The 14,708-nt window shown below is 35.4% G+C and overlaps 1 pseudogene; it reads right to left on the minus strand.

Annotated features, from left to right (window-relative positions):
- The window catches only part of LOC117979209 (ankyrin repeat domain-containing protein 36B-like), a 38,704-nt pseudogene extending 25,148 nt beyond the window's left edge, over positions 1 to 13,556 (minus strand).
- Between the last annotated feature and the right edge of the window lie 1,152 nt (positions 13,557 to 14,708).

Below are 14,708 nucleotides of genomic sequence, written 5' to 3' on the forward strand. Positions count from 1 at the left end.
TTGTGAATTAGTACAGTCACTATGGAGAACAGTATAGAGTCCTCAAAAAATTAAAAATACAACTACCCACATGATCCAGCAATCCCATTGCTAGGTAACTACTCAACAGCAAGAAAATCAGTATTATAAAAGAGAAATCTGCCCGGACATGTTTATTGCAGCACTTTTCACAATAGCCATAATTTGGAATCAACCTAAATGTACATCAACAGACAAATGGGTTCTAAAAATGTGATACATATACTGCTCAGCCATATGAAAGAATAAGATCCTCTCATTTGCAATGACATGGATGGAACAAGAGGACATTATGTCAAGTAAAATAATCCAGGCAAAGAAAGGAAGGCTTCACATGTTGTCAGTCCTTTGTGGGTGTGAGAAATTTAAAAAATAGAGCTCATGGAGATGAAGAGAAAAATCACCATTACCACAGTCTAGGAAGGGTGTGGGGGTGGTAGGAAATGAGGATGCTTAGTAAGTACAAACTACAGTTAGAAACAATGAATAAAATGTAGCATTTTATAGCACAAAAACATGACTACAGTCAGCAATAACGTTGTACATTTTAGCATTACTAAGGAAGTACAAATTAAAAGCACAAAGAAATGGTTAATGCTTGAGGTGATGGATAACCCATTAACCATGATGTCATTATTACACATTGTATGCCTGTATCAAAATATCTCATTTACTCCATAAACATAAACACCTACAATTTACTCATTAAAATTAAAAACAAAAAAATAACACACACACAGACACACAGTGTGCTAATCAGAACATCTGATTGGCTTAATATAATAAGTGTAACAAAACTGACCAAAACCAATAAAAGTTAAAACAATACAAATATGTTACCAAATAAAACATTTCATTAGCTAAAAGCCATAATTTGAACTGACTTTTAAAGCAAAACAAATATTTTACAGTATCAAAATTGATCTCTTTAAATCGCTAAAAACTATTGAAATTCCAAATTGGAAACTTCAGAGTATCAAAATGTAAAAGTAGAAACATCTGAATAAAACCTTATATTTTTAGGCCAGGCACGGTGGTTCACGCCTGTAATCCCAGCACTTTGGGAGGGCGAGGTGAGAGGATCACCTGAGGTCGGGAGTTCAAGACCAGCCTGACCAACATGGAGAAACCCTGTCTCTACTAAAAACACAAAATTAGCGAGGCATGGTGGTGCATGCCTGTAATCCCAGCTACTCGGGAGGCTGAGGCAGGAGAATTGCTTGAACCAGGAAAGCGGAGGTTGTGGTGAGCTACAACTGAGCCATTGCACTCCAGCCTGGGCAACAAGAGCAAAGCTCTGTCTCCAAATAAAAAAAAAAGAAAAAACCTTATGTTTTAAAAATATATTTTCCTTATGCATGTAAATCTCATTTTTGAAAACATAAATAAAAATGATAACAGCTGCATTATTTAGATGAAATCCTGAAATAAAATATAAAAAGTGAAATAATTGAGAATAGAAAGACTATGAGCATTACAAATAGATTAATGTACTTCCTTCCAGAGTTAAATCTACAATGCAAAGTTTACCTGGTGTGGATGTTTGTGCATCCTTCATTTTGGTGGCTGTATTCAGAACAGAATCTTTATTTTCAATTGTAGCCTGAATGGGTTTTAAAACAAAATGATTAGCACATGATGCATATTGGTATAGGATATGCAGTTAATAATTAAAAATGTAAATGTAAGAGTAATTACCTTCATGGTGGGCAGATTCTCAGGATACTCTAACAAGCAAGAGAAATATATAATCAATCATATGTAAATATGGTAAGGCCAACCATACATTCATGGAGGGTTAGCATCAAACTGAATACTCTTGCCTGTATTAGTGTGGGGTTTCATGTTTTTCTAGTTTGTTTCTTTGGGACGGTAACATGATAGAAATGCAATGAAGAAAATAGGAATACAGGCTTCAAAAAACATACAGTTACAAGTTAAAAAGTGAGATTATACACCACATCTATTGCTAAAAAAATGTGTTAATATCAATGTGGATATGCTGATTAACAAGGAGAAATGTGATCTAAAATCAGAGGAGCAAATCATAACCCTAGAAATAAGTGTAAAAGCTGGTGCTAACTGCGACCGCATGACTTTCATGCAAGACATCAGAAGGATTTATACCATTATAACACAAATATTCATCATGCTCTTTAACTTGTTCAATAACTGAGAAGGTACACAATTACAATGACACTTCAGTTGAATGTACACTTTATGTCTCTTCAGTGTAAGTGTCCTGAATTGATCTGCTTGGATATATGTTTGGTGAATCCTAGTAGTTAATATTCATTATTTATCATGCCCATGTAGTGTAATAATCTGCCTACGTTTCTTATATCCTCTAGTTTAGCCTTCAGAAAGTTTCTTCATCCACTAATGGCAAGAAGGTATAATATATAAACCGCATCACAAAGTATAATAAATTATACATGCTTATACAAAATGGAATTGCTCCAGGCATTAGATATTAATAAACTTATACATTTGGAAATCAGTCCAATATTCATTGAAAATAACCATTTTAGGATTCAATTAATGCATTCAACATTATTTTTGTCTGTCTGGAATATCACTTTACTATAAAGAATTTTCATTAAATAGCTATTTTAACAAAACAGCCAGCATTTTGGAAAAAAGCTAATATATTCATATTAAATTTCAACTCATTTGAATAACTAATAAAAATATATGTCTGATGTCTGATAGTAATAAACATGAATAATGAGGCACTGTGGTTTGTCCCAACTCTAGCGCTCCCTGATTCCAGTAGTCATTGGAGCAGCCAGAAATCAGATCTTCTGGTATGCAAATACTCTAAATGCATCTGAAGTGAGTTCACTCAGGTTTCCTCAGCAGTAACCCCAAAATTACCTAAATAACTTCTTCCTTCCTCTCTTTCTTGCCTTGTAATCCCTCTTTCTTGATGAAAATAATTACTACATCAGTGGTCACCTTGCTCCTCATTCTCCAGTGTTTATGGATTATTATGACAACTTCCTCCCTCTGGTTTTAGCAGTACCATCTGACATCTATAATTTCTATTACTTTTTTCTCTTTCTCCTTCCCCTTTGCATAGAAACATGCTCTGAAATAAGAGCAAAATTATGCTGTCCCCCGAACCTTTTATGTCTTGAACTGTTTTCCAGTGGTTCTTCTATCCAAATTCAATGTAGGGAAGTCTATAAGCTTGTTACTAAGATCATGGCCAAGGACCAACAGCATCAGCATCACCTGAGAACTTACTAGAAATGCACAATCTCAGGCCTGCTGAATCAGAAAGTGCATTTTCAATGACACCTCACTGATCTATTCAGCGGTGGGACGTTCTCTTCTGTCTTGAGTGCACATGGCGTTAAATGTGTATTGCCAAATTACCTGTTCCAGATTTCCGACCACCCACTATTCTTGTGGCAATATTCAAAAGAGAAACTTTCTTTTTAAATATAACCTGAATGGAAAGAGAAGCAAAATAGTCAACATAATATATATTTCATATGCTATGCAATAAATAATTCAAAATATAAATGAAAGAGTAACTACCTTCCAGGCCGATTGTTTCTGAGAAGACACTGAAAAGCAAAAGAAATATATAATCCATCATATGTAAATATGATAAAGTTATCCATACATTCATGCAGTGTTAGCATCAAGCTGTATCCTCCTGCCTGTACTAGTGTAGGATTTGATGTTTTACAGTTTGTGTCTTTGGGACAGGAACATGAGGAAATACACTGAAGAAAACAGGAATACAGGCTTCCAGAAAATATACAGTCAGAAATTACAAAGAGGTATTATGCGTCATGTGTGTATTACTGAAATAAAAAGTGTCAATATCAATGTGGATATGCCAAATGATGAAAAGAAATGTGATCTAAAATCAGAGGAGCAACTCACACACCCAGGAATCAATGTCAAAGAAGGTAGTAAATGCTACTGCATGTTTTTCATGCAAGACATCAGAAGGATTTATACCATTATACTGCAAGTATTCATCATGCTCTTTAACTTGCCTGGTAATTGAGCAGGTACACAATGACAATGACACTTTAGTAGAATGTACACTTCACAAGTCCTCAGTGGAAGTGTCCCAGCTTCATCAGCTTGGATATAGGTTGGGATAATCCTGTATATAATATTCTTTATTTCTCAAACCCATGTGGTGTAATAATGTGCCTACATTTGTTGTGCCCTCTAGTTTAGGCTACAGAAAGGTTCTTCATCCACTCATGGCAACAAAGTATAATACATAAACCTTATCAAAAAGTATAATAAATGATTAAATTTGACATACTTATACAAAATAAAGTTGCTACAAGCATTAGATATGAATAACCTTTTACATTTGGAAATCACTCCAATATTCATTGAAAATAAGAATTTTAAAAGTCAATTAATGAATTCACCATTATTTTCTTCCTAAAATAGTCTGGTTTAAAATATCATGTTATTCTCTAAAGCATTTTCATTAAATTGCTATTTTTATCCAAAAGTTAGCTAATTGAAAAGCAAAGCCAATATATGCATATTCATGTTTATCTCATTTGAATAACTAATATAAGCAAAATGTATATCTCTGATGCCCAACAGTAACAAAGAGGAGTAATGAGTCACTGTGACTTGTCCCAGTTCTAGTACTCCTTCCTGCTTCCACTGGTTCCTAAAGCAGCCAAAATCAAAGCTTCTTTTAGGAAAATGTTCGAATATGCAACTGAACTCAGGTTTCCTTAGAAGAAATCCCAAAATTACATAAATAACTTCTTATTTTCCCTCCTTCCTGCCTGACAATCCTCTTCCTTGAGAAAAGTCATTGCTACATCAATGGTCTCCTTAGTTCTCGTTCTACAGCATTTATGGGTTTTTATAATCATTTCTCCCATCTGTTTTTAGCAATACGATGTGACGTCTGTAAAATCTATACTTCATCTCTTTCTCCTTCCACCCTTGGTGAAAACATGCTGTAGAATTAAAGCAAAATTATGCTGTCCCCTGACTCCTTATGTCTTTAATGGCTCTCCAACCTTTCTTCTTCCCAATTTCAATGTGTGGAAGTCTATAATCTTACTGCAAAGTTCATGTCGAAGACCAGCAGCATCAGTGTCACCTGAGAACTTACTACAAATGAAGAATCTCAGGCCTACTGAATCAGAATGTGCAGCTTCAAAGAGTCCCCCGCTGATTTATTCGGGGAAGAGAAGTTCTTTTCTATCTTGGCTGAACATGACATTAAATGTGCTTTGCAAAATTATGTCTCCCAGATTGTTGTCCATCCTTTATTTCTGTGGCTATATTCGAAACAGAATCTTTCTCGTCACTTGCAGCCTGAATGGGATTTGAAAAAAAAAATCAATAAATAAAGTAGGTTTCATAGACTATACAGTTACTAGTTCAACGTATAAATGAGACTTTAATTACCCTCTCAGCTGGTTGTTTCTGAGAAGACACTGAAAAGCAAAAGGGATACATAATCACTCATATGTGAATATGATAAATTTATTCAAACATTCATGCAGTGTTAGCATCAAGCTGTATCTTCCTGCCTGTACTAGTGTAGGCTTTGATGTTTTCTACCTTTTGTCTGGAGACTGGAACACGACAGAAATACACTGAAAAAAAAGGAATACAGGCTTCACAAAATATACCGCTACAATTTCAAACGTGGTATGATTTGTGATACATCTAAAACTAAAATAAAACCGTGTCAATATCAATGTGGATATGCCGAGTGATGAGGACAAATCAGAGGAGTAACTCACACACCTGAGAATCAATGTCAAAGCAGGTGGTACATGATCCTGCATGTCTTTCTTGCAAGAAATCAGAAGGATTTACACCATTATACTACAAACATTCATCATGCCCTTTAACTTGCCCAATAACTAGAAGGTACAGAATTACTATGACAATTCAGTTAAATGTCGCTTCATGTCTCTTCAGTGGAAGTGTCCTAAATTGATCGCCTTGGATATATGTTTCCTGAAATCTAGTAGATAATATTCATTATTTCTCACACCCATGTGGTGTAATAATTTGCCTAAGTTTCTTGTATCCACTAGTTTAGCCTTCTGAAAGTTTCTTCATCCACTCATGGCAACAAACGATAATATATTAGCCTCAATAAAAATATCATCAATTACCAATGTTAACAAACTTCTACAAAGTAGAACTGCTACAAGCATTAGATGTTAGTAAGTTTTACGTTCAGAAATCACTCCAATATTCATTGAAAATGACCACTTTAGGAGTTAATTAGATTTCAACATCATTTTTGTTTCTAAAATAGTCTTGTTGGGAGTATCATGTTATTCTCTAAAGAAGTTTCATTAAATAGCTATTTTATCTGAGAGTTAGCTCCTTGAACAAGGAAGCCAATGTATTCATATTCAAGTTTATCTCATTTTTATAACTAAAGTCAACAAAACATGTATCTCTGATGCCTAATGGTAACAAAGAGGAGTAATGGGTCACTGTGGTTTATCCCAATTCTAGCGTTGTTTCCTGCTTCCAGTAGTTCTTGGAGCAGCCAGAATCAAATCTTCTTTTATGCAAATATTCCAAATGCATCTGAAATGAGTTCACTCAGGTTTCCTCAGCAGAAACCCCAAAATTACATAAATACCTTCTTCTTTTTCCTCCTTCCTGCCTCACAATCCCTCTTCCTTGAGGAGAATAAGTGCTTCATCAGTGGTCTTCTTAGTTCTCATTCTACAGTGTTTATGGAGTTGTTAGGATCACTTTTCCCTCTGTTTAAAACAATACGATATGATGCCTATAATATCTATTACTTCATCTCGTTCTCTTTCCCCTCTTGATGGAAACATGCTGTAAAATTAAAGCAAAATTATGCTGCTCCCTGAGCCTGGTATGTGTTGACCTGCTCTCCAGTGGTTCTTCTTCCCAATTTCAATGTAGGGAAGTCTATAATCTTACTACTCAGATCACGGCCAAGGACCAGCAGCATCAGGGTCACCTGAGAACTCACTACAAATGAAGAATCTCAGGTGTGCTGAATCAGAACGTGCAGCTTAGATGAACTCCCCACTGATTTATTTGGGGAAGGGAAGTTCTCTTCTATCTTGATTGAACATGACATTAGATGTGTTTTGCAAAATTACCTGTCCCAGATATTGGTCCCTCCTTTATTTCTGTGGCTATATTCGAAACAGAATCTTTCTCGTCACTTGCAGCCTGAATGGGATTTGAAAGAAAATAATCAATACATGAAGTAGGTTTCATAGACTATACAGTTAATAGTTCAACATATGAGACTTTAATTACCTTCTCAGCTGGTTGTTTCTGAGAAGACACTGAAAAGCAAAAGGGATACATAATCAATCATATGTACACATGATAATGTTATCCATACATTAATGCATAGATAGCATGTTAGCATCAAGTTATATCCTCCTGCCTGTATTTCTGTAGGCTTTGATATTTTACACTTTGTTTCTTGGGACTAAACATGAAGGAAATACACTGAAGAAAATAGGAATACAGGCTTCAAGAAATATACACTGACAATATCAAATGTGATATGACTTGCTCCATATGTCTAAAATCAGAGTCCAACTCATACACCTGGGAATCGTCAAAGCAGGTGATACATGCACCTGCATGTCTTTCATGCAAGATATCAGAATGATTTGGAACATTTTACTGCAAACATTCATCATGCTCTTTAACTTGATCGATCAGTGAGAAGGTACACAAATATAATGACACTTTAGTTGAATGTACACTTCACATCTCTTCAGTGGAAGTGTCCTAACTTAATCAGTTTGGATATATGTTTGGTGAATTCTAGTATGTAATATTCATTATTTCTCACACCCATATGGTGTAATAATGTGCCTACATCTCTTGTATCTTCTAGTTTAGCCTTCCGAAAGTTTCTTCATCCACTCATGGCAACAAGGTAGAATATATAAACTTCATCAAAAAGTATAATAAATTACCAAATTTGACATACTTATACAAAATAAAGTTGCTACAAGCATTAGATACGAATAAGCTTTTACATCTGGAAATCACTCCAATATTCATTGAAAATAACCATTTGGGAGTCAAGTAAAGAATTCAACATTATTTTCACTTCTAAAATAGTCTGGTTGAAGTATCATGTTATTCTCTAGAGAATTTTTATTAAATTGCTATTTTATCCAATAGTTAGCTCCTTGAAAAACAGAGCCAATGTATGCATATTCACGTTTATCTCATTTGAATAACTAATATCAACAAAACATATACCTCTGGTGCCCAATAGTAACAAAGAGGAGTAATGAGTCACTGTGGTTTATCCCAATTCTATCACTCTTTCCTGCTTCCAGTAATTCCTGGAGCAGCCAAAAATCAAATCATCCTTTACGCAAATATTCTAAATGCATCTGAAGTGAGTTCACTTAATCTTAGAGTCATAATTTAAAAAATCATTTTCTTTATACTCATGAAGACTCCTGATGTTTTTACATTTCCTGGATTCAGCAGTTTGGCCTTCTCACTGTCTCTTCGTCCACTTTTGCAAAAACATACACGTCAATGAAATAATGTGTAATCAGATTCCTATGAAAATAAACTAAACAAAGTTTCTAAATCACTAGAGACTTCTTTCCTTATAAATAACCAACCAATATGACATAATGCATATATATATATATATGTCATGATTGTCATGATTATTGGCAGTTATCTGTTTAGTACTCTAAAAATGCATTCTTTATTCCTTTTTTCTAAATCTAATTTCATATGATATACCATAGGGGTCTCTCAGGTTCTTTTATGAAATAACTACCTCAGCAAACACAGCTTTCAAAAAAAAAAACACTTTTTCTAGATTAAGCTGTATCCCAATATGCTAACCGATGTGAACGAAGCATGTATCACTGATGTGCAAAACTTCTAGGGAGGAGAAATGAGACCCTGTGGGTCACCCTCATCCTTCTAACTTCTGCTTTCCATTAAGTGACTTCCCACAAGTCTCCTCATCAGAAACTTCCAAATTACCTAGCTAGCTGCTTTCTTTGTTTACACCCGCCCAATTTGACATACACTCTTTTTCGTTCATAAATCTAATATCCATATTGGTGGACTTGATTCTTTGACCTCCACATTCATTTCTTCATTATTTTCTGCACCACCGTATTGTGACATCTGTACAATCCCATTCTGACACATGTGAAGATAAGGTTTTGCTTTATTAAAATGTTAAATGTGTCAGACACTTGACTAACGTGTACAAATTCCTTCTTCACAAAAGCAGCCCCATGGTCTCCTCTCTCCCATAGACACTGTTTCACAGCTGTTCTTCACTCACATCGGTTTGAGTATCTATCATCTCTCATTTTGTCTCTATGCTTTCACCTTATATTATGAGTTATTATCATAGGCTTAGCAGCCTATCTTACCTATTTTCCTCTCCAGGAGACAGTACTGAACAGTAAATTAGAATTTTCCAGGATATGAACACTTTTATATACACAACACTTTGTGGAGCTATTTTATGTTTAACTACCCATAACACCACTATGTCTATGCTTTCCAGAGAAACAAGCTCTGAAATTTTATTGAATATAACCTATTTAAAAACTTCTTTAACTGCAGTGACAGTCTCTCCTTGATGCACCGAAATCTTCAGAAATAACTTGTGAAGACTTGAAAATATGTCAGTAATTGACATGAAAAATGATGCATTGACATAATTTTTTGCAGGTATAAATAAGACAAGCTGAGATCCTTACTAGATCCAAGAAGAGCAAAGTACATTAGACAGGAAATAAATATGGAACAGAAACATTTTCATTTGTAATGAAAATTCCTCCATTTACAGTTTTCAGGAGAGAAAAAAATACACACACACACACACACACACACACACACACACACACATTCACACACAAAAACCAGAGCAATATGGCTTTACAGGGTGTTTCTTCATCAAAGGTCTATTTGTCATTTCACATCCGGGAACACTCTATAGGGATCAACAAAGGGGTTCTAAATTGTGATCTGAGTAGTTTAGAGTTTAACATTCATGAAGGGGAGCCGAGAGGACAAGCAACACTTTGACCATTGGCCATTTCCTCTCCTTACCGTTATTCTCTGAAAAGCACACACTGGATTTTCTCAGAGTCAGAACATGTCAAAAAGACATGCTTTAAGGGGGAAACAGTTGCAATCAACACAGCCATGGGAGAGATACAGCTATGTTTGCTAGGATTTCCAATACTTCTGTTTGATTTCTAATATAGTACAAATCAATAAAAGCAACCACGTAAGCATATCCATGTTGGTATGTCATCATATTTAAGTCCATATGGTATCAGCATGAAGAGAGCATAATATGCTGTAATCATCATATGGCATATCATGAGATCATACAACAAATCAAGAAATACCTCACTGGGTCAATGTGGATAGATCTGAAATATATATCACTGATTTTACAAAGACCAAGTTTTATTCATTAAGTGCACTGCCTGAACTTTTCTACAAGTTTTTAACACACAAAATCGAGTTCTACATGTTATCTATGAATGTGCACATATGTTGTAAGAGGTTTTTAACATGCATTTGGGTAATTTTTTTTTAATTAATTCAAGCTTTTGGTTACATGTCGGCAGTAAGCTTTAGTATTATAGAAAACCCAAAACCATAACAGCTCAGAATCACCGTCTTAAAAGGCTGTGTCTACCAAAGAGTCAGGAAAGCATGACCACTTACTTTCTTCATTTTTAAAACTCAGAGGTACCTCATGCACACTCCCAAATAAAACTGCACAAGTTCCTTAGTTTAATTAGATCCCATTTGTCAATTCTGGCTTTTGTTGCCATTGCTTTTGGTGTTTTAGTCATGAAGTCTTTGCCCATGCCAATGTCCTGAATGGTATTGCCTAGGTTTTCTTCTAGGGTTATTATGGTTTTAGATCTTACTTAAACGTTTAAGTCTTTAATTTATCTTGAGTTAATTTTTGTATAAGGTGTAAGGAAAGGGTCCAGTTTCAGTTTCCCGCATAAGGCTAGCCAGTTTTCCCAACACCATTTAGTAAATAGGTAATCTTATCCCCATTGATTGTTTTTTGTCAGGTTTGTCAAAGATCATATGGTTGTAGATGTATGGTGTTACTTCTGAGGCCTCTGTTCTGTTCCATTGGTCTATATGCCTGTTTTGGTACCCGTACCATGCTGTTTTCATTACTATAGCCTTGTAGTATAGTTTGAAGTCAGGTAGCGTGATGCCTCCAGCTCTGTTCTTTTTGCTTAGGATTGTCTTGGCTATATGGGCTCTTTTTTGGTTGCATATGAAATTTCCAGTAGTTTTTTCTAATTCTGTGAAGAAAGTCAATGGTAGTCTATAGCACTGAACCTATAAATTACTTTGGGCAGTATGGCCATTTTCGTGATATTGATTCTTCCTATCCATGAGCATGGAATGTTTTTCCATTTGTTTGTGTCCTCTCTTATATCCTTGAGCAGTGGTTTGTCATTCTCCTTGAAGAGGTCTTTCCCATCCTTTGTGAGTTGTATTCCTAGGTATTTTATTCTCTTTGTAGCAATTGTGAATGGGCATTCACTCATGATTTGGCTGTTTGTCTTTTATCGGTGTATAGGAATGCTTGTGATTTTTGCACACTGATTTTGTATCTTGAGACTTTGCTGATGTTGCTTATCAGCTGAAGGAGATTTGGGGCTGAGACTATTTGGTTTCCTAAATATACAATCATGTCATCTGCAGAGACAATTTGACTTCCTTTCTTCCTATTTGAATACCCTTTATTTTTTCCTCTTGTCTGATTGCCCTGGCCAGAACTTCCAATACTACGATCAGAGTGAACAGGCAACCTACAGAACAGGAGAAAATGTTTGCAATCTCTCCATCTGACAAAAGGCTAATATCCAGAATCTAAAAGGGACTTAAACAAACTTACAAGAAAAGAACAAACAACCTCATCAAAAAGTGGGTGAAGGATATGCTCAAAAGAAGACATTTATTCAGCCAGTAAATATATGAAAAAAAGGCTCATCATCACTGATCATTAGAGAAATGCAAATCAAAACCACAATGAGATACCATCTCACGCCAGTTAGAATGGTGATCGTTAAAAAGTCAGGAAACAACAGATGCTGGAGAGGATGTGGAGAAATAGGAACACTTTTATATTGTTGGTGGGAGTGTCAATTATTTCAACCATTGTAGAAGACAGTGTGGTGATTCTTCAAGGATCTAGAACCAGAAATACCATTTGACCCAGCAATCCCATTATTGAGTACATACCCCAAAGACTAAAAATCATTCTACTATAAAGACACATGCACATGTATGTCTACTGCAGCACTATTCACAATAGCAAAGACTTGGAACCAACTCAAATGCCCATCAGAGATAGACGGGATAAAGAAAATGTGGCATATACACATCATGGAATACTATGCAGCCATAAAAAAGAATGAGTTCATGTACTTTGCAGAAACATGGATGAAGCCTGAAACCATCATTCTCAGCAAACTAACACAGGAAAAGAAAACCAACCACCACATTTTCTCACTCGTAAGTGGAGGTTGAACAATGAGAACGTAGGGACACAGGGAGGGGAACAACACATACCGGGGCCTGTCAGGGGGGTGGGGTCCTAGGGGAGGGATAGCATTAGTAGAAATACCTAATGTAGCTGATGGGTTGATGGGTACAGTAAACCACCATGGCACATGTGTGCCTATGTAAAAAACCTGCATGTTCTTCACATATATCCCAGAACTTAAGGTATAATACAAAACAAACAAACCAACATTAATTCAGGTTGTTGGTTACCTGTAGGCAAGGAATTGTAGTAGTATAAAAGATTCTAAAGTTAAAACAGCTCAGAATCATTGCTTTAAAACCCTGTATCTACCAAAGAGTCACCAAAAAATGATTAATGACTTTATTCATTTTCCAGAATCAGAGGTATCACACACACCGAAACTCACAAACGAAAGCACACACGCACATACACATGCAGAAATTCAAGCTGGTAATCAGAGCATGTGATTGGGTGAAGATTCAAAGGTTCTCAATGTGACAACACTGACATAAAGAAGTTGAAGTTCTAACACAATTGTAATGTCAGCAGGTATAGCTTTCCTCTAGGTAAAGGACAGTATTGCAACGAGAAATTGAAGCACTGAAAAATATTTATAGTTTCAAAATTCACCTCCTTGAACCCCTAACATGCATACAAATTCCACATTGGGATCTTTATCACAACCTAAAAGGAAAAGCATCTGAGCTAGAGCTCACATTTTTAAAATTTCTTTTCCTTATTCTTCTAAATATCATTTTATAAGCACAGACACTAACAACAGCATCAGCATCATTTAGATCAAATCCTTCTACCTTATGGGGGGAAAAGAAGTAAGAATCAGAAGACTATGAACATTTCCAATATATTCATGTCCTTCTTTCCAGATGAAATTTGTATTGGCAAATTTACCTTTTCCTGGAGGTGGTGAATCCTTCCTTCTTATGGCTACTTTTGAACTGGGATCTGCTTCTTTCAGGGTAAGCTGAATGGGTTTTACAACATAATGATTAATATATCATGTATATATCACAAAGCATTTTGTTAATTCAAGATGAAAATATATTTGTTTACAGTGGATAAAGGAGGTCGCTCAGAAGATTCTACAAAGCAAAAGGGACACATAATTAAGTACACGTAAATATGACACAGCCCACCATCCACTATGTAGTGTTTGTATCCAGCTGAAATCTTCATGCTTGGTCTTGAAACCGTTAGCTATTAGGCTCTGGGTTGCTTTTGCTCTTGTTTTGGTTAGCATACAGACATGACAGGAATATACACATGGAAATCACAATATAGGTTTCATAAAACATGTAGTCCAGATTTCAAGAGAGAGATTAGGTTTCACATGACTACAACTAACACAGAAAAGTACTTCTACCAATGTGATCCTCTTAACTGAAGCCAAAAAATGTGATGTCAGACAAAAGGACCAAATAGGACCCCAGAAGGATATATGTCAAAGCCCATGGTAGAACGCTATGGTGTACCCTGAAGAAATCACCCAAGAACCATTTATACTATAATACTACAATAGCTCTCCTGTTCTTCATTTTGTCCTCTAACTTAAAAACTATCAATTTCATTAAAATGTATCATTCACTTCTGCTTGAAGGGTGTATTCTCAGTTCATTAGTTCAGATATCTACATACAGAAGCATAGTTAACAAAAATACTCACGTTGTCCAGTCATGCAGGCTTCTGGTGTTTTTCCATTTCCTGGATTCTCAACTTTAGCCCTCCTGCCATCTCTTCATTCATTTATGCAAAAAATGTATACATTACACTCCAAATACCTAATGTGTAATTAGATTCCCATAAAACAAATCTAACCAAAATATTTGAAACATCAGAGGCTTCATGTTAATCACCTTTTATATATAAAAATATTTGCCATGATTATTGAGTTACATTTTAACAAACCTGCACGTTGTGCACATGTACCCTAAAACTTAAAGCATAATAATAATAAAATTTAAAAATAAATAAATAAATAATACTTAAGAAATATATGTCTTGATTGTTTTGCTTCCACAGTCAGTTTGACATGCAGTGCATCGCATTTTGCTAACATGAAGCACCTATCCTATTGTCGATGTGTGACCCCTACAGAGAGAAGAATTGAGTCCCTGTG

The sequence above is a fragment of the Pan paniscus genome, chromosome 12, assembly GCF_029289425.2.
Source record: "Pan paniscus chromosome 12, NHGRI_mPanPan1-v2.0_pri, whole genome shotgun sequence".
NCBI classification, from domain to species: domain Eukaryota; kingdom Metazoa; phylum Chordata; class Mammalia; order Primates; family Hominidae; genus Pan; species Pan paniscus.